The sequence below is a fragment of the Chelonia mydas genome, chromosome 4, assembly GCF_015237465.2.
Source record: "Chelonia mydas isolate rCheMyd1 chromosome 4, rCheMyd1.pri.v2, whole genome shotgun sequence".
In the NCBI taxonomy this organism is placed as follows: Eukaryota; Metazoa; Chordata; order Testudines; family Cheloniidae; genus Chelonia; species Chelonia mydas.
In genome coordinates this window covers 108,270,476-108,297,291 of record NC_057852.1, presented here as the reverse complement: position 1 = coordinate 108,297,291, position 26,816 = coordinate 108,270,476, and the positions used below count along the sequence as shown (strand labels likewise).

The 26,816-nt window shown below is 41.0% G+C and overlaps 1 protein-coding gene across 2 annotated transcripts in view; it reads right to left on the bottom strand.

The window, feature by feature from the left end:
* The window catches only part of KCNIP4 (potassium voltage-gated channel interacting protein 4), an 840,337-nt gene that overhangs the window by 547,819 nt on the left and 265,702 nt on the right, over positions 1–26,816 (bottom strand). The gene's annotated exons all lie outside the window — the stretch shown is intronic.

The following is a 26,816-nucleotide window of genomic DNA, read 5'->3' as shown; positions in this document are numbered from 1 at the left end:
GGAGGGGATTCCCTGGGAGGAGACACCCAGAGTGTGGGGACTGCTGTAGGGCAGAACCCCAAGGTAAATGGGGCACCGGGGTCTGCAAGGGAGAGGGGGCCCTGTGGCAGAAGGGACACTGGCCAGCAGGAGGCGCTTTGGGGCTGGAAAAGAGCTAATACCTGGACTGACCAGCAGGAGGTGCTGCGGCAATGAGTGCCCGATCTACTACAGCATAGCAATATTTGCTTATCTTAGGGACAGAAAGAAGTTACTACTTGTTAGTCTGGTTTACCACTCAAAGCCAACAAAGCTAAGAGAATGTGAGCTGGATTCTATTTTGGCTCATATCAACAGAATTGTTAATTAAGTCCCATTCTCAGGAAAAGATTCTCCCTTAGTTACTACTGTTCAACCCCAGAATTTTGCCTACAAGTGAACTTACTGCTGTTAATGAATGATCCAAGACAATACATGGGTGGGAATAGAACAAGCCAGAAAACACTTTGACTTTGATTAAACAGATTTCTGCCAGAAAATGCAGTTCTGTCAAAATTGAAACACTTCGTGAAAGTGTCAATTTTGCTGAAATTTTGTTTTGGAGAGGGGAAAAGGGGGAAAAAAAATCTGACAATGTCAAAACATCAAATTTTCAGCTTTTTTTGCGACAAAAGTTTAAATTTTCATTTCAAAACCACTTTTAGAAATATTTAAATTTTATATCAAACATTTTTTAAAAGTTGGAATCTAAACAAAACATTTTGATTGTTGAAGAAAGTCACTTAAAAGCACATTTCAGACTGATATTTTAGGGAATTTCTAAATGTCTGTTTCATTCCTAAATGGGGACAAAAACAAATGTAAAAATTTCAATCCTCCACAAAACAGAATTTCTGTTCTCTGAAGTTTTAGGTGGGAGTAATGATTTTTTACCATCTCAAATGTGGCTAGTAGACTCCATTCCATCCTAGCAGACTATGTTGTGCTATCTATTACTCTCAGCTCAACTACAGCAATGCAATATTCCTGGCCATGAAGACTGCTGCACTTAACACCAACTGCTACAGAACCCTGCAGTATCACATCTGTCCTCTGCTCCTTGTACTGGCTTCCAACAGCATATCCGATCAAGTTCAAGGTCTTGATCCTTATCTTCAAAGCACTCAGGACAGCTGAAAGAACCTAAAGTTATGCACTGAGGTCAGTGATTGACAATTCTGCTCTGCCGGTGCAATGGAACTTTCCATCATAAGAGTACCACTCATTTCTGGAGCAGACAGAGCTTTTTTGGGGACTGGCCTGAGATTATGGAATGTACTCCCACAGGAACTAAGGATCACCACATACCTTGCCACCTTCTGCTCAAAAGGGTAAATTGCACTTTTTCAACCTTGTCTCAACAAACAGATAGCAACATGTACATAAGGAAAAAAAACAGTTAAAAACCCTACTACAACAAAACACTCCACTATGCACACAATTCTCCCCCTAACAAGAGCATAAGTGACAATAAACCACACATGATAGGATAGCAGACATTGTTTAGTTCACTGCTGTCAGTTGCTCAGATACTACAGTGAGTGCAATAGAAGAACCTATAGGGAAGAAAAGTCCTTTTACTTGTAAACAAAGAAAATTGGATCTGGAATTATTAAAATACAGTCAACCTCACCCCCACAATGCCATTTTAGATTCACTTTTCAGAACATAACTACCATTTAATATTTTACATTACACAGATAAAGCACCTGGAATATTATGCACAATTCTGGTCCTTTGAATTTGGCTTATAATTCAAACACATATGACCATATTTAAAGCAGGGGCGCGGGCTGCATTAAGTTTATTTTTATCTCTACACTACCCGCCGGATCAGCGGGCAGCAATCGATCCAGCAGGGGTCGATTTATCGCATCTAGACTAGACGCGATAAATTGATCCCTGAGCGCTCTACCGTCGATGCCTGTACTCCACTGCCATGAGAGGCACAGGAAGAGTCGATGGGGGAGTAGCAGCAGTCGACTCACCATAGCGAAGACACCGTGGTGAGTAGATCTAAGTAAGTCAACTTCAGCTACATTATTCACGTAGCTGAAGTTGCGTAACTTAGAACAATCTCCGCCCCTCCGCCAGTGTAGACCAGGGCTGAGTAAAAGTGGTCTAATTTTCAAAGGTGTGGAGCACTAGCATTCCCACATTGACTTCACTGGGTTTTAGTGGATTCTCAGCATTTCTGAAAATTAGGCCACAGTTAATTTAGGAACGTAAGTTTAGGCTCCCAGGTTTGAAAGTTCTGGCCTTAACACATAGATAAATGATTTTAATGTTTTTATATGACTAAGTCTACAGTCAGAAGAGCAGTATTTGGATATTGGGTCCAGTTCCACCACCTTTACTCATGCTGGTAAAATCCTGGCCCTATTGAAGTCAATGGGAGTTCTCCCCTGTGCATTACTTTACTACCAAAATAGTCCTATTTACTTCAATAGGAGTAGTTGGGTATAAGTGCTTAGCTGGAAGATTACACACATGGAAAAAGGACAACTGGACACTGCAACAGTTTGCTGATTCAGGGCCAGATTCTCTAGCACTTACATTTAGTAGGATTGATTTGTGTCAATACCTTGTGTCAAAACCTTGTGTCAAAACCAGGTCCATAAGAAAGAAATAAAAATGAGATTTGATAAATACCAGGGAAGGAGAGAAAAGAGTCAGCACAAACTTCTTGCTTGCCACAAAGGTTTGGACCATGTGACCCAGATTGTCTCATCCAACCATTTAATAGTTGAAGACACAGGGGTTTTGGAAGGATTATGTAATGTCTGTATATTGAGGATATAAAGTGCTAAAGATGTAAACGCTGAGAAGTGGTTTTATTCTTAATCTGTGTCTTCAATATTTTTACCCAACAGTTAAGAAGAAAAAACCGCAATCATATCCTGCAGATAGATTTGAATTACTTTGGCTAAAAGCAAACGTCTAATTTCTACACTCACAGTATAAGGTCTATAATGATTTTGCAAATACATTTTGGTGCAAAGAATAGCATTTTTACTATAAAATACGTGTTCACTCAGTCAGACTCCTTACTTACAAGATACAAACTAAAAGGTCAAAGTTATTTTGAAATTTCTTCTGTGCTCATACCATTGTTTAATGAAAACTGGGTTTCCTGTATATTTTGTTTCCTGAAGCTAAAAACTGTCTCTGCATGAAATATTATTTAGACTGTTGATTTGATTTCCCATTTATTTTACTTTGATTTTATGTCAGTGTGATGGTTTTCTAAAATAAGCTACCTATACCTCAGTGTTCATTTGGAAATATATTGGCCTAAATTGCACCAGTGCTCTTTGCACAGTTAAAGTGAAGGCTGTGTAAGTTTTTCTTTAATTAACCTATATCTTTGTGTGTGTAACATTTTGACCAGCACTGAAATTTTATCAGAAGGTCATCTTCTACCTGCCTAACTTAACTGAGTAGTCACGGGACTTCTCCCATAAGTAAAACAAGCAGGATTTGGCCCACATAAAGAGCTGCATATTTTCCCTCAATTTTGAAAAGAATTTTTTGAAAGAACCTTATTTGTGTTGTTTCTTTCTAAAAGTATATAATCCTATAAGGTAGTGAGAGCCTCTGGGGGGTGCTGAATGCTGTCAACTGCTATTGAAAACAATAGGTGCTACTCTGCATCTCCCAGGGACTCTCAGTATCTTGTAGGATGAGGCCCTAATAGAGCAAAAAAAGATGGTTTGTAGCTTCAGACATCAAAACACACTTCTTAAAAACTGAAATCTTTACAGATTATTTTAAAAAATTGTTTTAATTTTTTTATTCTCTCAAACACCAAAAAGTATAGGAATGAATAGTTCTCTCTGTATACAATGATTCTCTCTCCTGGTTCTGGGTCAATTACTGAACTACTGTGGAGCAGAATGATGGTGCCCTACATTCTCGCTAACATTCTGTGGACATTATGGTTTCCTCTCTATCCTTGCTATTATAAGATTCAAAAAAATCCTGCTCCTAGCTAGCAAAATATATTTTTGTAATAAAGTCATTCTGGAATATATATATTATACTTGCAAGAGCCCAAGTGTATGTTTTTCCTGAAATGAGCACCACATGCCAGACTATTTCAAATGAGTTAGAAATATTTATTTGTTAAATCCCCTCACCTTCCATGTTTCTTGATAGGGTCTTCCCTACATGATATGACTGTAGTGCTGATTGTTGATACAACGTTGATGGTCCAATCTTAAAATACTTGTTATTAAGTAGTGAACACTCAAATGAGACCAGGGTACATGATTACCTGCAGGTATGTTAGTTGTATCTGTGTTTAAGATGACTGGTTCTTTACCCCTCCCAGTCCAGCTGCTTACAAAGAACTAAAATCTGTGAAAGTGACTTTCCCAGACAGACTTAGACTCAGTTACAACAGTCTTCTGATGGAAAATATAGGCTTTTGAACCTCTTGCAGGGCCAAATCTTGAAATCCCTATTAAGGGACAGATCATACACTGCTATGGTAAACCTCCAGGAGGTGGCCTTGAGGAAGGCCTTTCCCAAGGAAAAGGGCACAGGGGCCACCCACATCCCTTGAACACTGTGAGAGGCAAAGGCCATCCATGTGGAGGCAAGCGCCTCCAGTCTAGCATGTCCCCAACTTATGGCAGCACAGGTCCATTGGAACTGCATTACAAAGGACTCTCTTTGCCTGTGGTTCGCCACACTGGAATGGACTACTTCTCCTGCTTGGTGGAGATGTTGATGGGAAGACCAAAGACCCCTGACCCATGTAGATCCCTCCATTGTGGCCAGAGCCATAGAGCTACTGTCTACCCCTTCCATGCTGAAAGTGGGAGATCTGTGATTAGAGGGTCCCTTGCATGCTCAGATCTCGCGGGGAGGGTGATTTAGGCCTAAGTTCCAACTCAAGAAGACAAATTGATATAAATAGTATGTTTGCACGACTAAGGCAATGTCTACACTTACTGGGGACTGCTGCAATCGATACAGCAGGGGTCAATTGAGCAAGTCTAGTGAAGACCCACTAAATCGACCACAGAGCACTCTCCGGTCGACTCCGGCACTCCACCGGAACGAGAAGATTAAGGTAAGTCAACAGGAGAGCGTCTCCCATTGATGCAGTGCAATATAGACACCGCAGTACGTCAACCTAAGCAACGTCAACTCCAGCTATGTTATTCACGTAACTGGAGTAGTGTAACTTAGGTCAACTTAGTAGTGTAGACAAGGCCTTAGATTTTGAGATTTGCCCAAGATTTTAAGCCAATACCTGGCAATCTGCAAATTTAAGTCTTGAAGGATCTTCCTTAGATCATCTGTTCTCTATTTTCCTTAACATTGTAATAACGTGCTATGGATGACACATGCAAACAACATAATAAATCTGAAGTATCAGTTAACATGCTTGCCATGTACATAAGTTAAAGTTTCTCTGTTTACATGAATTGGTCCTTAAACAAACAGGATGTCTATTTCTAGAGTGTTAAGGGTATATTAGTGACTACTTAACGCTATAAATACAGCACAGCGTATATACAGTGCTATTGTTTTTTCTCACCATTCTGAAAAACAGGGGTAACAATAGGCAGACGACAGGTTTCAGAGTAGCAGCCATGTTAGTCTGTATCTGCAAAAAGAAAAGGAGTACTTGTGGCACCTTAGAGACTAACACGTTTATTTGGGCATAAGCTTTCATGAGCTACAGCTCACTTCATCGGATGCATGCAGTGGAAAATACAGTGGGGAGATTTCATGTTCTCTGTATATAAAACAAATAGGTGTTACCATACACACTGTAACAAGAGTGATCAGGTAAGGTTAGCAATTACCAGCAGGAGAGGAAAAAAAAAAACCCACCTTTTATAGTGATAATCAAGGTGGGCCATTTCCAGCAGTTGACAAGAACGTGAGAGGAACAGTAGAGGGGGAAATAAACATGGGGAAATAGTTTTACTTTGTGTAATGACACATCCAATCCCAGTCTTTATTCAAGCCTAAGACTAAAATGGTGTCTAGTTTGCAAATTAATTCCAATTCATCAGTCTCTCGTTGGAGTCTGGTTTTGAAGTTTTTTTTGTTGAAGAATTGCCACTTTTAGATCTGTAATCGAGTGACCAGAGAAATTGAAGTCTTCTCCGACTGGTTTTTGAATGTGTTAATTCTTGACGTCTGATTTGTGTCCATTTATTCTTTTACATAGAGACTGTCCAGTTTGGCCAATGTACATGGCAGAGGGGTATTGCTGGCACATGATGGCATACATCACATTGGTAGATGTGCAGGTGAATGAGCCTCTGATAATGTGGCTGGTGTGATTAGGCCCTATGATGGTGTCCCCTGAATAAATGTGGACACAATTGGCAACAGGCTTTGTTGCAAGGATAGGTTCCTGGGTTAGTCTTTTTGTTGTGTGGTTGCTGGTGAGTATTTGCTTCAGGTTGGGGGGCTGGCTGTAAGCAAGGACTGGCCTGTCTCCCAAGATCTGTGAGAGTGATGGGTCGTCCTTCAGGATAGTTTGTAGATCCTTGATGATGCGTTGGAGAGGTTTTAGGTTGGGGGCTGAAGGTGATGGCTAGTGGCGTTCTGTTATTTTCTTTGTTGGCCTGTCCTGTAATAGGTAACTTCTGGGTACTCTTCTGGCTCTGTCAATCTGTTTCTTCACTTCAGCAGGTGGGTATTGTAAGAACGCTTGATAGAGATCTTGTAGGTGTTTGTCTCTGTCTGAGGGGTTGGAGCAAATGCGGTTGTATCGTAGAGCTTGGCTGTAGACAATGGATCGTGTGGTGTGGTCAGGGTGAAAGCTGGAGGCATGTAGATAGGAATAGCGGTCAGTAGGTTTCCGGTATAGGGTGGTTATGTGACCATCGCTTATTAGCACTGTAGTGTCCAGGAAGTGGATCTCTTGTGTGGACTGGTCCAGGCTGAGGTTGATGGTGGGATGGAAATTGTTGAAATCATGGTGGAATTCCTCAAGGGCTTCTTTTCCATGGGTCCAGATGATCAAGATGTCATCAATGTAGCGCAAGTAGAGTAGGGGCATTAGGGGACGAGAGCTGAGGAAGCGTTGTTCTAAGTCCGCCATAAAAATGTTGGCATACTGTGGGGCCACATGGGTACCTATAGCAGTGCTGCTGATTTGAAGGTATACATTGTCCCCAAATGTGAAATAGTTATGGGTGAGGACAAAGTCACAAAGTTCAGCCACCGGGTTAGCCGTGACATGATCGGGGATACTGTTCCTGATGGCTTGTAGTCCATCTTTGTGTGGAATGTTGGTGTAGAGGGCTTCTACATCCATAGTGGCCAGGATGGTGTTTTCAGGAAGATCACGGATGGACTGTAGTTTCCTCAGGAAGTCAGTGGTGTCTTGAAGATCACTACCGGCACTCCCAGCTTAGGCCCTAAGGAGGGAGTCTACATAGCCAGACAATCCTGCTGTTCAGGTGCCAATGCCTGAGATGATGGGGCATCCAGGATTTCCAGGTTTATGGATCTTGGGTAGCAGATAGAGTACCCCAGGTCAGGGTTCTAGGGGTGTGTCTGTGTGGATTTGTTCTTGTGCTTTTTCAGGGAGTTTCTTGAGCAGATGCTGTAGTTTCTTTTGGTAACCCTCTCAACTGCTGGAAATGGCCCACCTTGATTATCACTATAAAAAGGTGTTTTGGGGTGTTTTTTTTCTTCCTCTCCTGCTAGTAATAGCTCACCTTACCTGATCACTCTCCTTACAGCTTGTATGGTAACACCCATTGTTTCGTGTTCTCTGTGTATATAAAATCTCCTCACTATATTTTCCACTGAATGCATCCGATGAAGTTAGCTGTAGCTCACGAAAGCTTATGCTCAAATAAATGTGTTAGTTTCTAAGGTGCCACAAGTACGCCTTTTCTTTTTAATAGGCAGACGGTGGGCCAAATCTGGATTGTCAGATTGTTTAGAACGGACCCCAAAATCTTTTATTTACTTATTATTGTCATTTAAAAAAAATTACTTTGGAGTCTGGACTTTGATTATGCTTTGACACAAAATAACTGATTACCCCTGCTGTAAATTCTCAATTTGAAGCAATGGAGTGGAACATTGTGAGCTTTATACATTTTGGTACATATTAAACAAGAAAAATCTAGAAAGATTTAGGAAATATATTTACAGTTATTTTCTCTCAAAAATATCTATTGTACAAGATTTATCTAGTAGAAACATAAGATTTACCCTTTTTAAAATAAAACCTTGAAAGAAGCAAACACACTTGGTACAAATTTTACAAGCAAGGAATAATATACAGTTATTTTAAAAGCCAGGAAAACTAAAGGGATCATAATATATACAATATTTCCCAGAAGAGACACTTTTCCCCCCCAAAGAGGTCTGTTATGTCCTATTAGAATTCATACAATATAGCTGGTGAATATTCACACAATACATTAAAACAAATTCTTTAAAGTATTTTTCACAAGTACATCTATGTATTCTCATTACACACAACTACAATAGTTACTTCATAAATCTAATTGTGTAGTTTTTGCATTTTCTTCATTTTAATTTTAAAACTACACCTAAGAATAGATAAAAAGCACACATTTCTTTTTTCATACACTTAGAAGTATGTAATATAGATCAATATGGGAGACAACACGACTGCCTACAATTCCACTGCAATATTAATAAATCAAGTAAAAATGTTAGAAACTTAAAATGGCATGACATAAAAAAGACTAAAATTAGTTAGTTGTCCTCTATATTGAGAGAGCATTAGAAAAATGGATAGTATCTCATTCCATTTTAACATTGTTTTAGAGATCAGCTAAGACAATAAATAATTAGAAGAAAGTTCAACTTGTATTTCAACCCTGATATCTTCTAAGAAGTATTTAGTACTATTAACTGAAAAGGTTCATCACAAAAAGACAGACCTTTTCTCAAATAATAAGAAAACTAGCAACTGGACAGCTGTTCTAATTTTAAATGGACAGATAAATTACTGTGCAGGTTTCATCACAATTTAATTTGAAGGAGGGATACCTTGAGGTGAACTGTTTGGGCCTGAAGTTTTAGTTGAGTGCCCTCCAGCTGAATTCTTATAAATCTGAAATCCAGATGAATGTATGGTGCTTGTAATTAAAGTATCATTATTGTATTACAAGCTATAGCAACACAATTTTCATATTATCTAATATTATGTTATTCCTGATCTCTAAGTTCATGACAGCACACTGATAGATTCACATTTTTTCCCCTAGGCTTGCCATATTTTGTCTGTGACTTTATAAATGGTTAATTCAATTATGAAGGTAGCTTTATTATCCAAAATACTTTTCTTGAAATATTTTCCACACGGGAAATAGATACTCTGGGCTAAATGTTCCTAAATTTCTAATACACTTTTCAAAAACAAGAATTAAGCCCACTACCTCAGAAGGTATAAACTGTCAGAGCTCCATTGGCTTTAATTGAGAGATAGTTTAGCCCCATAAGTCTAAATGTTTGGCATTTTAAAATTTGCCTATGGTCTGTTTGGTACTAGCTCAATTTAGATGTTCAAATAAATTAATTTTCTATCCTATAAAATCAAGATACTCTAGTAGCTACTCAAAAGCAGTGATCTCATTAGGAAGAAAACCGTCTTCAGTAAACGGCAGTATATATTCCACAATATTTTAAAGCCTAAATCAATATTAAAAATCACACATTTATATATTAGCAACCTTTCTTTAATACAAACATTCCATCACTTTTGCAGAAGTAGCATGTTAGGTAAGTTACGTATACTTGGAAGTGGATCAAGAATTACCCCCCTACCTCCACTGTGTCTCCTCTGTTTTGTAAGTATGCAAATGGTCACCATCATAGCCCCCATCTTCAAACTTCTGTTCCAGACCTTCTGTTTCCCTTTGCTAGCATAATGTATTCAGGACTTTTGTCACACAGTGCACAGAGAATAAACTGACACTGTGGCAAAGTAAACATAGAAGGATTCTACACTTATTGGTCTTCATTCCTCTCAAGTACTTGCATCATATTTGTTTGCAATGTACGTATTTAAGTGCTATGCCCTCTGGATTTCAGCTTGTGATCTACACATGTTAGAGTTCAGAGAAGTACTTCAGTGGGAGAGCCTGAATACAATACAATGTAGCCTTATTGTCTGAGCGTCTAGAATAATTGAGCTTTCTGCTACGGTATTTACAATGCAATTCTCATACGTCTAAATATTAGATTCAAATTTTCGTTGGCTATAAATAGAATAAGCGGGTTGTATTGTAATAGAAGGAGTGCAAAAGTAAGCAAGCAGAATTAGGTAGCAATAAAATATATAATGAATCCCTTCCTACTGTATGTTTATAAAAACTATAGGGTCAAATCCTATAGTCTTTACTCAGGGAAAAAGTCTAAATGTACTATTGGCTGATAGTGACTTATATTTAACTGAATATGACCACCTCAGCCTACTCCTTTCAAGGCTCTAAATAAAATAGAACAAACCAGCAACTATAAGATTCCTTCATTAATCCAGTTCAATGCTGAGAAAAAACAATTTTCATCTGTCCAGTAATCTTCACCTGAATGTCCACTCAAAACACTAAGAGCATCTGAAATATTGTTACTAATATCTGTCCTTATCTATATCTGTCTAAGCTAAGTACTCCCTACTCCCATTGAAACCAACCTGAACAGTGAGTTTTCAGCATCTCTAAGCATTAAACCCAGTAGGAATTATTCTAAAATGTTTGGTACAATTCTTAATAAATAAAGGAGACACATGAAATAAAACCATCAGTAATGTCACTGTACTGAGACAAATACTGTTTAGACAACCATAATTATCTGAATAATTATCACTGACCTACACAATCTCAACACAATTTCATTCATTTCTGTTATTTTCTCTAGTTGACTTTGAAGCTATCAGAATAGGAATTAAGAACAACCAAATTACCAGGAAATTCTAAATTACTCATGCCCCTCTTTTAAATACCATAGAGGATGGCTAACTTCTAAGCATTTAGTGCTTATTATATAGCTCTAACATTTAGCCCCCTTTAAACATAATCCATGTGAGAAGAATAGAAGGGTTATGATATTTCCCAGAATGATATTTCCCCCTGAAATTATAAACTGTCTTAGTGAAACGTTTAGTGAATTCTAATTGTTTTGGAGCAGAACTGCAGCACAAAAGCTCTGTTCAATTAAAAATTAATCACATTCCACAACTTTCATTCTTTACCTTTACTATGCAGGGATTTCAGTGTTCCTAGTTCAAAAGCAGTAGGTATGTGTTGGGGCTTGCTCTACCGAGTTTAGACGGACATGCAGGACCATACTTCGCATAACTCCCATTTCCTTAATAGAACTTCGTGTGTGACTCTCCATGCATTGCAATGATAAGAAATGCAAACAGGAGCATGAACAAACATCTGGTTTCCCAATAGCAGCAAATCCTATAGGAAAACTTAAGTTGAAGGAGGCAATGGAAGCATTGGCAGCTACCTACATACATAGATAATTATTGCAAATCAAAAGGATATCTTCATGAAACACAAATAAAGGCCACATCCGAACTGACCCAAAAGAAAAAATGATAATGACTAAGGCCAAGTGCTGTGAAAAACTATCCTCCTATTTTGATGAAAAAAAATCACTTGCATTCAGTCCAAGAACTGTGAATGTAACCCCCCGTCCTTTCTGAGTGTCAAAAGAGAAGCCAAGCATCTAGTGCTTCTATTAGCCAAAACAGCCAATGCCTCATGCAGTGCAGGCATCTTCCCTTTTTCCTTCAAAGATGCAATAGTCTGAGCAACAATGAAGAAACCCACCCCAATGCATCAGATTTTGTTAATTACTACCCAGTGTCCATTCCTGGGCAAGCTCATAGAGTGCTAATCTGAGGCTACCCAGAAGCTCATTTGACCAAGGCCAATATTCCATATCTGGCTTCAGGCCAGTATGTGGGATGGAAACAGTACAAGTCACTCTGTTGGATTATCTCCTTCTGTTAGTGAATGGAATGCATACATCCATTCTCATCCTCCTGGACCTCATTTCAACAGAGTTGATCATGAGATGCCACTAACCTGCCTGAAGGAAATTGCAGGAATCCAAGGGAATGCACCAAAATTATGTGAATCTTTCCTGGAGGGATGCTTCCAAATAGCAGTGATGGAAAACTGTACCTCTGCCACCAGATCTTCACCTGTGACATCCCACAAGGATCAATTCTTTCACTGATCCTATTCAATATCTATGTGCAGCCACTAGGAGAGCTGGTAAAAACAATGACACTCAATATAGAGATGATACAGCTCTATCTATCCATACTTCACATATGATACTGCCACCAAACTGACCCAGTATGTGGCTAAGTTCAGCTCATAGTTAAAGAGTAGCAGCTGGCTGAAGCTGGACCAAGCAAGATGGAGGTTGTGCGGTGGGCAGAGGGAAATCATTTGATGACTTTGCAGCCGCAATGCGGTCTCTTTTGGTTGAAGGTACACAACCACAAAGGGCTAAGTCAGTCTCCTGTTAGTAATGCTCCTGGATTCCTTGCTGACATTACATGCTCTCACTTAGAGTCCATGAATAGTATTTTATACCATTTCCACTTTGGCAGAAGGCTGCACCCCATCCTGGTGGACAATGACTTGGCCTCATCAATACATGCCAGCTGGACTACAGCAATGCAACGACATACCCGGGTATGAAGCTGTCAGAGTTTATGAAACTCTAACCAAAACAGCATGCAGAATTTTTTCCTCAGGAGCAGAGACTCCTCTGAGTAGATCATAACTTTCCTCTGCTCTCTACACTGGCTTCCCATACAATATTGCTCAAGATCTCTGTCCTTATCTTCCAGATGCTTAAATGGACTGGGCCAGGACACCCATAAAAAGTCACCAAAAACTCCAAAATGAGGACAGTGGTCAACAGCTCCATTTCTCAGGAAGAATGCAGCTATTCATCACAATGGTAAAGCTCATCTATGCAGAAGACAGAGCTTTCCTGTGTGCCAGTCCAAGGCAATGGAACAAACTCCCACAGGATCTAAGAACCACTTCAGACCTCACCACTTTCCAATCCAAGCGCAAAACACACTTTTCTTAAACTTTGCCTTCAACTACCCCACGTGCACACACAGCATGGCAGATAGCAACTGCTACATCAGAAGAAAGAAAAAGAAAAAAAAAATGACACTCAATTTTTGCCTGGCAGAGAAAAGAGATAGTATTGTGATAAGGGTAACGCAAGTATCTGAATAGAATATTACCCACGCACTTTCTGCAAAAATACCCCACATCCAAACAAACTCAAACCAAGAGGAGAGTGGGCTCTTCAAATACCAGAAGATGTTAACGTATTATAATTTTCCCCCGCAACAGCTGGCAGGACCCATCTGAATGTACAGTACCCTGGGGGCCCAGAAACAAGTGAAAGCTCTCATCAAAATACCTTATGATTTGGCCTTAATTAACTGGTTAATGGTCCACTTCCATTGCCTCAGGATGTATTTTATTTTTTATTTTATGTAATACTAATTGCTGCAGGGAGACGGTGTACATCCCTTGCCCTCATCTCACCTCTTCCTCTTGATCTACCTGGTTTGCAGAAGAGTCTTCACGTTGTGTGGATTTGATAGAGTATGCCATGGAGGCAGCAGAGTCTTTTACATCCAGAAAGGGTGGATCCACTTGTACAAAGGTCTGTTTACGGAGGTCGAGAATATGCTAGAAATGGGCTCATGTTGCAAAGTCCAGATCCATACTTTTTTTGTTTGGTTTTGGGAATCTAGTTCAGACCAATCTCTCGAATTCACATTCATAGATACTAAGGTCAGAAGGGACCATTATGATCATCTAGTCTGACCTCCTGCCAACGTTCTTTCAGTCCTGATGGAAACCCTGCCCATTCTAGCAGCAATAAAATCAGGGAGAACATTAAACAGAACAGGCCAATCTTTTATCACAGCAAAATAGATCTGTTAGAGGTTATGTAATGTGATCATCACCAATGGGTACATTTCAGAATGTTTGGAGGGGTACTTTGGGATGCAGCCAAGAGTCTGGATGCTTGTCTAAAGCACATTGATTCAGTTCTTCTCATAGCATTTGCAGTGCTTGCCGAGCCACCCAACAGCACCTTCATCAGCACAATGAAGGGCTCTAAATCCACCATGAAATCTAGTCAGCTGACACTTGTTGACAACATACGCCATTGACTGAGGGAGGCCACACTGACAAAGTGGGTCATCGCGCAGACCTCAGGTGTAGAGGGGGCTGTACAAATCCCTTGGCCAGTTCGGAACCAGTTAAGCAGAGTCCAAAGGTGACATGGCAAATCAACTCCAACAGTCAAAACAGTTGGAAACCTTTCCAAACATCTTAAGCCAACTACTCATCACACCATAGGGTTGCTGCTGACAGATTCTGATCTGGCAGTTGAGACCACAATGGATGCTTGGATGTAACTCATGCACTGCGATGATTGAAAATGTCTGTGGACTGTGGGAGACCTGGACTGGCATGTAGCTTTTCCACCAGTCTAGCCGTAGACTCTTTGCAATGAAAGTGTGGAGAGGCTATGTTGCTCAGAACTGGTAGACATGGAATAGGAGCGGGGTGAAGGATGCCTGAGAGAATATGCATAGCTGAGTTCAATTCGATGTCCACCAATTTAGCGTGAGGCAAATGACACCACACAGGGGCACAGTATTCTGCTGAGGAATAGCACAGTGCCAGAGCCAATGTGTTAAGGGTCTGTGTGCCTGCGCCCCAGTTCGAACAGGCTAACGTGCTGATTAGATTATACCTCGTCCTGACTTTGGCAGCAGTGTTTTTTAGATGGTCATGGAAAGTCAGAGTGGTCCACATGACACCCAGATTTTCTCAATGGAAAACTACTGAAACACATGGCTGACATCTAACTCATGTTTAGCATTTGCGTTTTGGAGCCGGAAGATGCTCAAAATTGTCTTAGTCACACTTGGTTGCAGACAACAACTGCTATAGTAGACTGCCATCTTGGCCAGGTCACTGTTCAAGATGTTCTCCAAAAAACACAACTGGGTTCTATATAGGTCATCTGCATTGATAAATTTGAGTGACTGAGCCAGTGGTAGATCATCTGTGTACCGATTGAACAGGGTGGGCACAAGCATGAAGCCTTGGGTTAAACTGTTGGATTGTCTTCTCCATGCACTTGTTCCATCTCCCATATGTACCCAAAAATGCCGGTCATGAAGTAGAAGTTCAACTATGTTCATAACCCATGGTGGGAGAGCTCATGACAGTTTTACCAGAAGTCCAATGTGCCATACTGTATCATAGAACACTGTTAGGTCCAAGAAAACAGAGCCTATCTTCAAGTTATGTTGAAACCCATTTTCTGTATATTTAGAGAGGGATAGGACTTAGTTGCATGTCCTTCGACCTTGTGGAAGCCAGCTTGGTTGGCGCTGAGAGTTATCTCCACCTCTGGAGATATACCCTGGAGGATAAGCTGCTCCCGGACTTTCAAGACAACAGATAGAGAGATTGCTCCGTAGCTTGCTGCATTATGTTTTAGCAAGGCCATCACTTTTCACATCCTCCAGATCCGTGGCAGATTATCCTCATTAAACAACTTGCATCAGGAATTTGGATAGCCATTGAAGGGTATTGGTTCCGAGCAACTTTGGCAAAATATTGTCGTATCCTGCTGCAGTTCTGGGTTTGATGTTGCTCAGTACAGTGTCTAATTCAGTAACTGAACTGAGTATCTCAAAACATTGTTTTGTAACATTTCTTGCAGTTCCCGATTCTGGTTTGGTTGAAAGCAATTCCAAAAATAATCTAACCATATTACTCCTGACCCAGGATTCATTTTTATAACCCTATTTTTCCTGTTTGTTTTCTTTTCCTCCAGTTTAAAATTACTTTGCATCATAAAATTAAGAAATTGAAATTAAACATGAAACCAAAGTAGTTTGCAAACATTTCTTTTAGTAGTTATTACAGTTTGCAAGAAATGTTTAGAGGGAATTTTAGGGACAGATTAAGATCATGGTTTATTTTATCAGAGAGAACTGCCCATCCTTAATTATTACTAGTAGAATATGGAAGTGAGTAATTTAAATTAAAAAAGGGCAAAAGTAGAATCTAAATTGTTGACAGCTATTGCCTAAATTACACATGCTCCACATTTTACTACGAATGTGTGATGATAGTATCATAATGATACCTATTATCATTATGAAGTATATTACACCCTGCTATTTTTACGAATGCTTTTTACTCCAATTAGTGTTTGTTCTTACTGACAGTAACATTCCCCAGGATTAAGTATCTGCCATTTTTTCTTAGACTGCTTAGAGGATAATGCATACATATAACTATGGGATTAAATTCAGTTGCAAAAAGAAGTGAGGATGAAGTTCAGGTGATTTAGGTCCCAATTCCAAGAGTTGCTGGGAACTCCTGTTACCACCAGAAATTTCTGTATTTTACTTTCTGTAGGCCAGAGGTAGAAAGGAAACGTGCAGAAGAGTTAACCATTCTGTATTAACTTTAAGACAGGGGTATTCCACACTGTGGAGCCATCTCCAGCACTGCAATTTTAGATAACCACTGGATGACGTAACCTTGTGACTTCTCTCTTAAAAATCCATACAGGGGGCAGACACAACCAGGTCCTCAGTGCTAGAATTAGTACATCAGTTTACTGTGTTTGTACGTAACCAGGCTTTTAAATGCTTCCAACTCAGTTGATTTTATTCTCCCCCCCACCACTCCAGAGACTCTAGTCCTCAGTGAACCCTTGTCAGCCTGAACACTGCACTATAGAGTTCAGCCATACTTGATTTCTGATTGTGTGAGCTAAAATGTTTCTTAATTCCTGCCCCCTCCTTCCCCCCCACCCCGCCATACACACTCACAAAAACCTGTGGGACTAAAATGGTTTTTGCCACCACCACAGTCATCACTCTGCTTATGTTATATATACCCCTTTCCCCCACCTTGCATCTATCTTGTCTATTTAGATTGTAAGCTCTTTGGGGCTGTGTTTGTACAGTGCCTAGCATGATGGAACCTTGATCTTGGTTGGTCCTCAGGCACCATAAACATGGTTAGTAACAGTAAAAATTACAGCTTCAGTTATTCTGTAAATAATAAATGCTCTTCAGGATCAAGTGGGATTCTCAATCCTATGGTAGTTTCCATCATAACACCTGTCTTCTCCCAAAGCTCTGCAGATATTGCTTGCATGCTACTTAATATGAATGGGTCTGAATCTGCAGTCCTTATTCAGACCAAGTAGTACTAGTGGCACCTTAGAGACTAACCAATTTATTTGAGCATAAGCTTCATGCATCCGATGAAGTGAGCTGTAGCTCACGAAAGCTTATGCTCAAATAAATTGGTTAGTCTCTAAGGTGCCACAAGTACTCCTTTTCTTTTTGCGAATACAGACTAACACGGCTGCTACTCTGAAACCTGTTACTCAGGCCAAACTCCCTCCAGTCAGTGGGAATTTTGCCTGAATCAAAAGAGCAGGATTGGATCCCCTGAGTTGGTGAAGAGTAAATCCTTACACAAAAACACAAGTCTTAGTTTAAATTTTTTTTTTTATAAAAGCCAAGTTAAAAAAATTTCAAAAAGCTTTTCTCGGATGTGAATAAATATTTTTCTGACATTCTGTCTTCGTGTGTAGGCCTACTACTTTTGGAGCCACAACAACTTCAGACAGGCAACACTGCCGGGTCAGCTTTGCTTGAAATGATCAGTATAATGTAGGTTGCTTGACAGTTTCATTACCTACGAGGTCCTTTTCTCTGTAATGTGTGTGTACTTTCAAAGTGAATGAAAGTACTATGCAATATCCTTAAATCTCCGACTATTTTTGCAAATGTGTTACTAGGTCATTTTATAAAAGAGGGAAAGTCAAATTCCAAGCAAGGTGATAAAGATGCTGATGTTAAATATCTTTAAAAAGTAGAGAGAGACAAGGTGAGTGAGGTAAAATCTCTTATTGGACCAACTTCTGTTGGTGAGAGAAACAGGCTTTTTGAGCTTGTCTCTCTCTCACCAACAAAAATCAGTCCAGTAAAAGATATTACCTCATCACCTTGTCTCTCTAATATCCTGGGGCTGTCACAGCTACAACCGTGCTGCATTTAAAAAGTATTTGCACCTGGCATTGTAATCTGTGAGATTTTTAGTATTAAATATGTGATTCCCAATATGATAGAGTAACCTTTTGCTGATGGGAGATTATCTATCGATCAGCAAAAGGTTACTCTATCATATTGGGAATCACATATTAAATATTTTTAAAAAAATCACACAGATCTATATCGATCTATTTCTCTTTTCCCCAAAAGGACAGTTACCACCAACTTTAAATACCATCTAAGAGACTGTTAAAGGAGGAGAAGTTTTAAAAGAAAACTCTGCATAGCTAAAGGGAAATGGAACAAGGGATGTGGTTAAATGAAAGCCTTACTTAATAATTTACATGTAATGTGCTTTTAGCCACCCTCCCTCGCCCTTTTCTGTAACTTTAATAAAAGGTTAAAAAGATTTTAAGGGTGGGTTTGCCATGGTCTCTGTAACCTGAGGTCTCTGTATAGCAAACCTCAAACCTTGTTGAAAACTGTTTAATGTTGGACAGTGATGGGGTGTATGCCCCTCTGCAGAAAAATTGCTAAATCAGATCAAGAAATCTGTCTGGGACCAATATAGAATCAGTCAGAGAGCTATAACAAGAACTCCCACCCCTGCAAAATTGTTTTACAGTGTGTTGACTGCATAAATATTGTGATTTATTTGACAAGCCACTTTCAGTTTTGATGGATTGAGTAAGGAAAAATTGCAAATCTATTATTAAAATAATATTAACGCTAAACCTTTAAGCAAAATGACATGTTTGGATTGCCGGGGAAAGCTTATATTTTACTTTTAAAAAATTCTTACTCAACAGATATTCATTACAGAGCTTCAGGGAGTGACGAATCTCCATATTATATAAACTACTATTGGTCTCTTTAAATCGGATTAATCACAAGGCTGAATGTTGAGTAATCTATTCACCACTCTATCCCTAATTGGACATTCATTATACTGTTGACTCAGATAGTTGTGCAGGCATAAAAGTAAGTTAAGGGAAAAAAACACTGTCTGTGCTTATCATAGAATACCAGGGTTGGAAGGGACCTGAGGAGGTCATCTAGTCCACCCCCCTGCTCAAAGCAATCCAACTAAATCATTCAAGCAAGGGCTTTGTCAAGCCTCACCTTAAAAACCTCTAAGGAAGGAGATTCCACCACCTCCCTAGGTAACCCTTCCAGTGCTTCACCACCCTCCTAGTGAAATTTTTTTTTCCTAATATCCAACCTAAACCTCCCCTACTACAACTTGAAACCATTCATTACTCCTTGTTCTGTCATCTGATACCACTGAGAACAGTCTAGATCCACCCTCTTTGGAACCCTCTTTCAGGTAGTTGAAAGCAGCTATCAAATCCCCCCTCATTCTTCTCTTCTGCAGACTAAATAATCCCAGTTCCCTCAACCTCTCCTCATAAGGCATGTGCTCCAGCCCCCCTAATCATTTTTGTGGCCCTTTGCTGGACTCTTTCCAATTTTTCCACATCCTTCTTGTGGAGTGGGACACAAAACTGGCCGCAGCATGCCAGATGAGGCCTCACCAATGCCGAAAAGAGGGGAATGATCACATTCCTCGATCTGTTGGCAATGCTCCTACTAATCCAGCCCAAAATGCCGTTAGCCTTCTTGGCAGCAAGGGTACACTGTTGACTCATATCCAGCTTCTCGTCCACTGTAACCCCTAGGTCCTTTTCTGCAGAACTGCTGCCTAGCCGCTCGGTCCCTAATCTGAAGCAGAACAGAAGAATCCCATGCACTAAGTGTAGGACTCTGCAGTTGTCCTCGTTGAACCTCATCAGATTTCTTTTGGCACTATCCTCTAATTTGTCTAGGTCCCTCTGTATCCTATCCCTACCTCCAGCATATCTACCTCTCCTCCCAGTTTAGTGTCATCTGCAAACTTGCTGAGGATGCAATCCATGTCATCCTCCAGATTGTTAATGAAGATATTGAACAAAACCGGCCCCAAGACTGACCCTTGGCGTACTCCGCTTGATACCAGCTGCCAACTAGATATGGAGCCATTGATCACTCCCATTGAGCCTGATGATCTAGCCAGCTTTCTATCCACCTTATAGTCCATTCATCCAGCCATACTACTTTAACGTGCTGGCAAGAATACTGTGGGAGATGGTATTAAAAGCTTTGCTAAAGTCAAGGAATAACATGTCCACTGCTTTCCCCTCATCCACAAAGCCAGTTATCTCATCAGAGAAGGCAATTAGGTCCGTCAGGCATGATTTGCCCTTGGTGAATCCATGCTGACTGTTCCTGATCACTTTCCTCTCCTCTAAATGCTTCAGAATTGATTCCTTGAGGATCTGCTCCATGATTTTTCCAGGGACTGAGGTGAGGCTGACTGGCCTGTAGTTCCCTGGATCCTCCTCCTTCCCTTTTTTTAAAAATGGGCACTAAACTAGCCTTTTCCAAGTCATCCGGGACCTCCCCCATCATCATGAGTTTTCAAAGATAATGGCCCATGGCTCTGCAATCACATCAGACGACTCCTTTAGCACCCTTGGATGCTGTGCATCCAGCCCCATGGACTTGTGCTCATCCAGCTTTTCCAAATAGTCCTGAACCACTGCTTTCTCCACAGAGGGCTGGTCACCTCCTCCCCATGCTGTGCTGCCCAGTGCAGTAGTCTGGGAGCTGACCTTGTTCGTGAAGACAGAGGCAAAAAAGTCATTGATTACATCTGCTTTTTCCACATCCTCTATCACTAGGTTGCCTCCCTCATTCAGTAAGGGGCCCACACTTTCCTTGACCTTCTTCTTGTTGCTAACATATCTGAAGAAACTCTTCTTGTTACTCTTAACATCCCTTGCTAGCTGCAACTCCAAGTGTTATTTGGCCTTCCTGATTTTTCTCCTGCATGCCTGAGCAATATTTTTATACTCCTCCCTGGTCATTTGTCCAATCTTCCACTTCTTGTAAGCTTCTTTTTTGTGTTTAAGATCAGCAAGTTACCAAATGGTTACCAAATAAATTAAATGGCAAGAAAGGAGATCTATAACTTGGGTGGATTACTTCTGAGATTATATACTATCTTAAAAGGAAAAACAAAATTAAAACCATTAAAAAGATGTAGCTATACAGTCCACTTTCGGATTTTTTTTTTAAATTAATATCTTTAAGATGGACCTGAAGAACTGGAACAGATGCTCCAATAGGTTGCTTGGGTGTCTGAAAGCTAGGAAGGGCATAGACAAGACCACCTTTCCTCCTCGTGTTTTCTCCCTTAAAGTGCAAGGACTCTGTCCCAGACACAGGGGTAGAAAACAAAGCAGGACCATGAGGTACAGATCAAAGCCCATTGCGAAACTACACTCAATAATAACGAAGCTCCTGTGATTCATTGATGAGGGCAAATTCTCCATGAGGCTAGAAATCAGACAAAAAGTTACCAGTGGTAATAATCAGATCTTTTTCTATCCACCATAACTATGGAAATAATGCCCAAAAGAGAATGGTGGAATATGTCTGAAAGCAACTGAATAAATATGGGCTTCAGCAAACATCATAGTACCCTCAGACAGCAAGATAAACGTTGTTTTGGTAGAAAATGCAGTTTCTTCATTGAATATGTGAAGTACGTCGTTTTTCCACCACTATTTGTGTGGTTCTGGAAACAGGTTTACTTCCTATATGCTTAGACCTCACCAGGGAGTTATCAGGTAAGGACACATCAATCCCCATTTAAAGGCTTTTTATCTGCAGCATCCCCCCCACAGGAATCCCCTTCTCTGCAATTTCTTTCTCCCTGTATCATGATTCAAACCTCCCAAGTGCAAGGACAAAGTTCAAGTTGCACATTGAATAAACTCATGGCATTTCCAACATTTAAGTACTGACCAGTGCAATCATACCATGTAGAGGGCACTCATTCTCTCATCTTGAAGCTGTTCCACTTTGTATATTAACTATTCATTGGGCCAAAGAGAGAAAGACTCTGTAGCTTGGTGATAACAGCATTCATGTGGGAGGTAGGAGATGTGGATTCAAATCTTTTCTCTGCCTGATTCAGAGAAGGAAATCACTAGGCCATAGAGTCAGTCTCTCTCTTTGGCCCAATGAATATAAGTAGTTCTACAACATGCAACAACTTCAAACAGGAGTCAATGAGTGTGCCCCAGCCCAGGACAGTCTACAGCCTGGTAGTAATGATGCTCATCTATGAGAGGAGAAATCTGAGTTCAAGTTCTTCCTCCGGAGTGGAGATGCACACCTGGATTTCCCACATCCCACGCAAGTGCCCTAGTCAGTTTGCTAAAGGTTATAAAGGAGTTGAGAAAAAAACATCTGTCCCAGCCAAAACTAATCAGGTCAAATTTGCCAATAGTTTTGAGTGGGCCAAAAATGCATTTTTATTAGCTTGAAAGATATCACCAAGGTCTAATTGTAATATCCCTACCATTTATAGCTCAATTTTATCTATGCCTGGACACTTGGCATTAAGTTTTATCTTTATATGCAGGAGACTGCCCTAGTTTATCCTGTAAAGCTTACAATTTGTTTTTTCTTCCTATATGCTACCCCTTCCAGTTTTGGAAATTTGATCTCTGGTTCAATTTACATTTTCCTCTAGATATATAATGACATATTATAGAATATGGGACGTATATTGGCTTTTATCTCATTTCTTGTAAACCCTTCCCCTTCCAAGTTTCCAGTCTTCCCTAGTGTATAACTTTTAAAACTTATAAATGAAAGGTTTCTAAAGTATAATATTTACCTTTTTTTCCCCCAAAATAGTAATAGACTGCGTCAAATTGACAGCGTTATATATAGAATTTATATTTTTCCCCACAGTGTGGCAGCAGAGTCTTTAAAAAAGAAATGCTGTTCCACTTCAAGAAACCATTGCTAGAGTACATAAGAAATGGGGGGGGGGGGGTGTGATAAGAAGTTAAAAAAGACCAAACAAATTTCTTTCCATAAGGATGAAAATCTTTAGAATTCTGGATAACTATAGGTCCTCCCATTTACAAGACACCATTTTGTGGGTCATTCTTTGCTTTTTTTCTGGTAATAAGGCTCATGGAGAATGTTTTGGTTTTTACATTTGATATGTTTTGGTTTTTACATTTTACTCAATGACTTCTGAGTTATATGAGCAGACTAATTATGCCCCTCACATGGGGGGGGAGGGACACTAGAGGAACCTCGTTCTATAAAGCTAGATGGAAACATTAAAGGGGGACACTCTTTAGCAGGGGTGGCCAGCCTGTGGCTCTTCAGAAGTTAATATGCGGCTCCTTGATAGGCCCCGACTCCGGGGCTGGAGCTACTGGTGCGAACTTTCCAATGTGCCGGGAGGTGCTCACGGCTCAACCTCTGGCTCTGCCAAAGGCCCTGCCCCCACTCCACCCTTTCCCATGCCCTCCCCTGAGCCTGCTGTGCCCTCACTCCTCCCTCTCCCCTGCCAGAGCCTCCTGCACGCCATGAAACAGCTGATCAGGAGGTGTGGGGAGGGAGGGGGAGGCGCTGATTGACAGGGATACTGTGGGTGGGAGGCTCTGGGAGTTGGGGGGGAACTGATGGGGAGCTGCTGACCTATTCCTGTGGCTCTTTGGCAATGTACTTTGGTAAATTCTGGCTCCTTCTCAGGCTCAGGTTGGTCACTCCTGCTCTTTAGCCTCCAGTTGGGTAAGCGCTATGGGGGAGTGGAAAATGGTACTTTCAAGCAATGAGTAGAAAGCAATGTAATTCTTCTCACTCCCAAAGAATGTCTTTAATTCTGCCATTGATACAACTGAACAAAGGAGACAGCTTAACCAGAATGATGAAGATTGGAATCTAATCTATTTGCTTCGTTACAGAAGTATCTAGACAGATAAACTTACAGTTGGGCTTGGAAGGATTAGATTGCTATTGGTAAGTGTCAGTAAACATTGATTTCACCCTACCCACACATAAACCAACAAAGAAATTTTTCATCACTAACTGCAATTTACGCATAGGTCAAATTTAAAAAATGCTGCTTGGAGCTTAGTGAATATCTTTAAATCAAACACTTGGGATGTTTTGATTTGTGATGTTTACAATTTGTGTTTTAATAGTTATAAAGCTCTAACCTTTTGAAATCAATGTCTACAGTATTAAAATAATTGTCTGACAACCTCCATAGATTTCCCACAACAGTGACAATGTAAATAGATAAAAAATGCTTCACAAACATTGATCTTTGTTGAAATTAGAAAAAGAATTGAATTCTGCCAAGTCTGCTTTCAGTGCCACTCTAAGACCTTCATATTCTGCATCACTGACTCAGAGACAGCAAAAGTTCTAGCAGCACTTCCTTGATCAGTGAGCAAGGGACGTCTTATTGCCTTGACTATTCCAATTTCCAACACATGCCTTGTCTCCAACTTTTCATCTCTAGTCTGTCATGTTTGTGTAACCCTTCTGCCCGTCATAGTTGGCAGCAACAAGGGCTGGGTTCAGTATCTAGGGGTTCCATTCCAATAACACAATGCAAAACCGGCTCGTGCCCCCACTCAGTGACCTGGGACAAATATATACCACCCCCGCTGCACACCTCCAAGAGGCAATACTTCCCCTCTAACAAGCACAGAGTCTGAGTGTAGCAAAAAACCTTTTAATAACAGAGAGAAACAATGTGGCATTATGTTGGGGAACATCACCAACAGGATTCATAACACAACCCATGAACAAAAAGCCCACCCCAAGCAAATTGGGGCGTGTCCTTTCCCTTTGGTTCTTGAGTCCAGCAACCCAAAATCACCCAAAGTCCCAAAAGACCAACGACCCAAAAGTCTGTCCCTGGTCAGGGCAACCCCAGAGTTTGAAAGTTTATCTGCAGAGTTTTACCTCCCAACCTGGGTGGAGATGGGGGGAGGAGTTAAGGGGCACCTTACGTGGTCCAAAGCGGATTGCCCCACCTCTCCATGGGGCTCCGCTCTGCCAGCCACCCCCATGAGCTGCTTCTGGCATCCGACAAACTGCTCTGCTCCACCAGCCGCTCTGCTCACCGTCCTGCAAACTGCTCCGCCATATATCTTCAGGCTCCCTCACTACTTAACACAACACTCAGTGATTTCAGCTCTTAGTAAGTTTAGCTCTTTTGTGATTTCAGCTTGTAGTAGGGGAGCCTCAGTGTTGGTGCACCATTAGCCCAAAGTGAATTCAGCTCAGCGGCCTGTAACTAGACTCCTAATAGAATCAAAATTATCTCTGATATTCCACAGTGGAGAGAGGAGGAAGTGCAATTAGCATGTAAGGCCCTCACCAGGGGGCCCATGCCACCAAGTATTAATACCTGTCCCCAGCCTCTCTCCCTTCACTAGGTTTTGGAACCCATGACCCTTGCCTAGCGAGTGCTGCTTAGTTGATGGTGAGTCCCTCCATCATAACAAAAGGCAGAGTACAGTTCCCCTGTCCTTGATTCACATAATCAGGATAATAACAGTTTATTCCTGCCCCAATAACAGAGAAACTGGGGCTCCTACAGCAGCCAAAGTGACCATCTAGGCAGGGTGGGTGTACCTATGCAAATGAGATCAGCCCCTGAAGTTCTTTTCCACAACCCACCATGACTCGCCACCAGATGTCAGGGTAGAGCTCATCCTGACTCTGCTTACATCTGGAATCAGAGGGTAAAATTCATCCTTGTGCAAGGGGCCAACACAAGTCCCTAAGGGCTTGATTGTTAGAGCAAGGTGCTGCAAACCAGTCACGTTGGCCCCCTAAACTGTGGTAAATTTAATCTAGAAGGAGCAGATGGAAATTAAGAGTTTCATGACAACTGCATCCATCCGAGTGTGATTAAATAAGACAAGTTATTACATAAGGGAGAACTATAATATGTTTCAAAATGTTAATTAGTATCTACGTCAGAGTTAGAGAACAGCCTAGGCAACAAAGTGTGAATGCAGATCCAAACATCTGGGTTTTGGTTCACTCTATTATAAGAACCAAGCTCTATCCCTTGTTCAGTTGTATCAATGGCAGAATTAAAGACATTCTTTGGGAGTGAGAAGAATTACATTGCTTTCTACTCATTGCTTGAAAGTACCATTTTCCACTCCCCCATAGCACTTACCCAACTGGAGGCTAAAGAGCAGGAGTGGCCAACCTGAGCCTGAGAAGGAGCCAGAATTTACCAAAGTACATTGCCAAAGAGCCACAGGAATACGTCAGCAGACCCCCATCAGTTCCCCCCCTCCTGCTCCCAGAGCCTCCCACCCACAGTATCCCTGTCAATCAGCGCCTCCCCTTCCCTCCCCGCTCCTCCTGATCAGCTGTTTCGTGGCGTGCAGGAGGCTCTGGCGGGGGAGAGGAAGGAGTGAGGGCACAGCAGGCTAAGGGGAGGGCATGGGAAAGGGTGGAGTGGGGGCAGGGCCTGTGGCAGAGCCAGAGGTTGAGCCGTGAGCACCTCCCGGCACACTGGAAAGTTCGCACCAGTAGCTCCAGCCCCAGAGTCAGTGCCTGTACAAGGAGCTGCATATTAACTTCTGAAGAGCCACAGGCTGGCCACCCCTGCTAAAAAGAGTGTCCCCCTCTAATGTTTCCATTTAGCTTTATAGAATGAGGTTCCTCTACTGTCCCCCCCCACCTCATGTGAGGGGCATAATTAGTCTGTTCATATAACTCAGAAGTCATTGAACCATCATATCAAATGTAAAAACCATAGGTCATATTTTCTAGACCT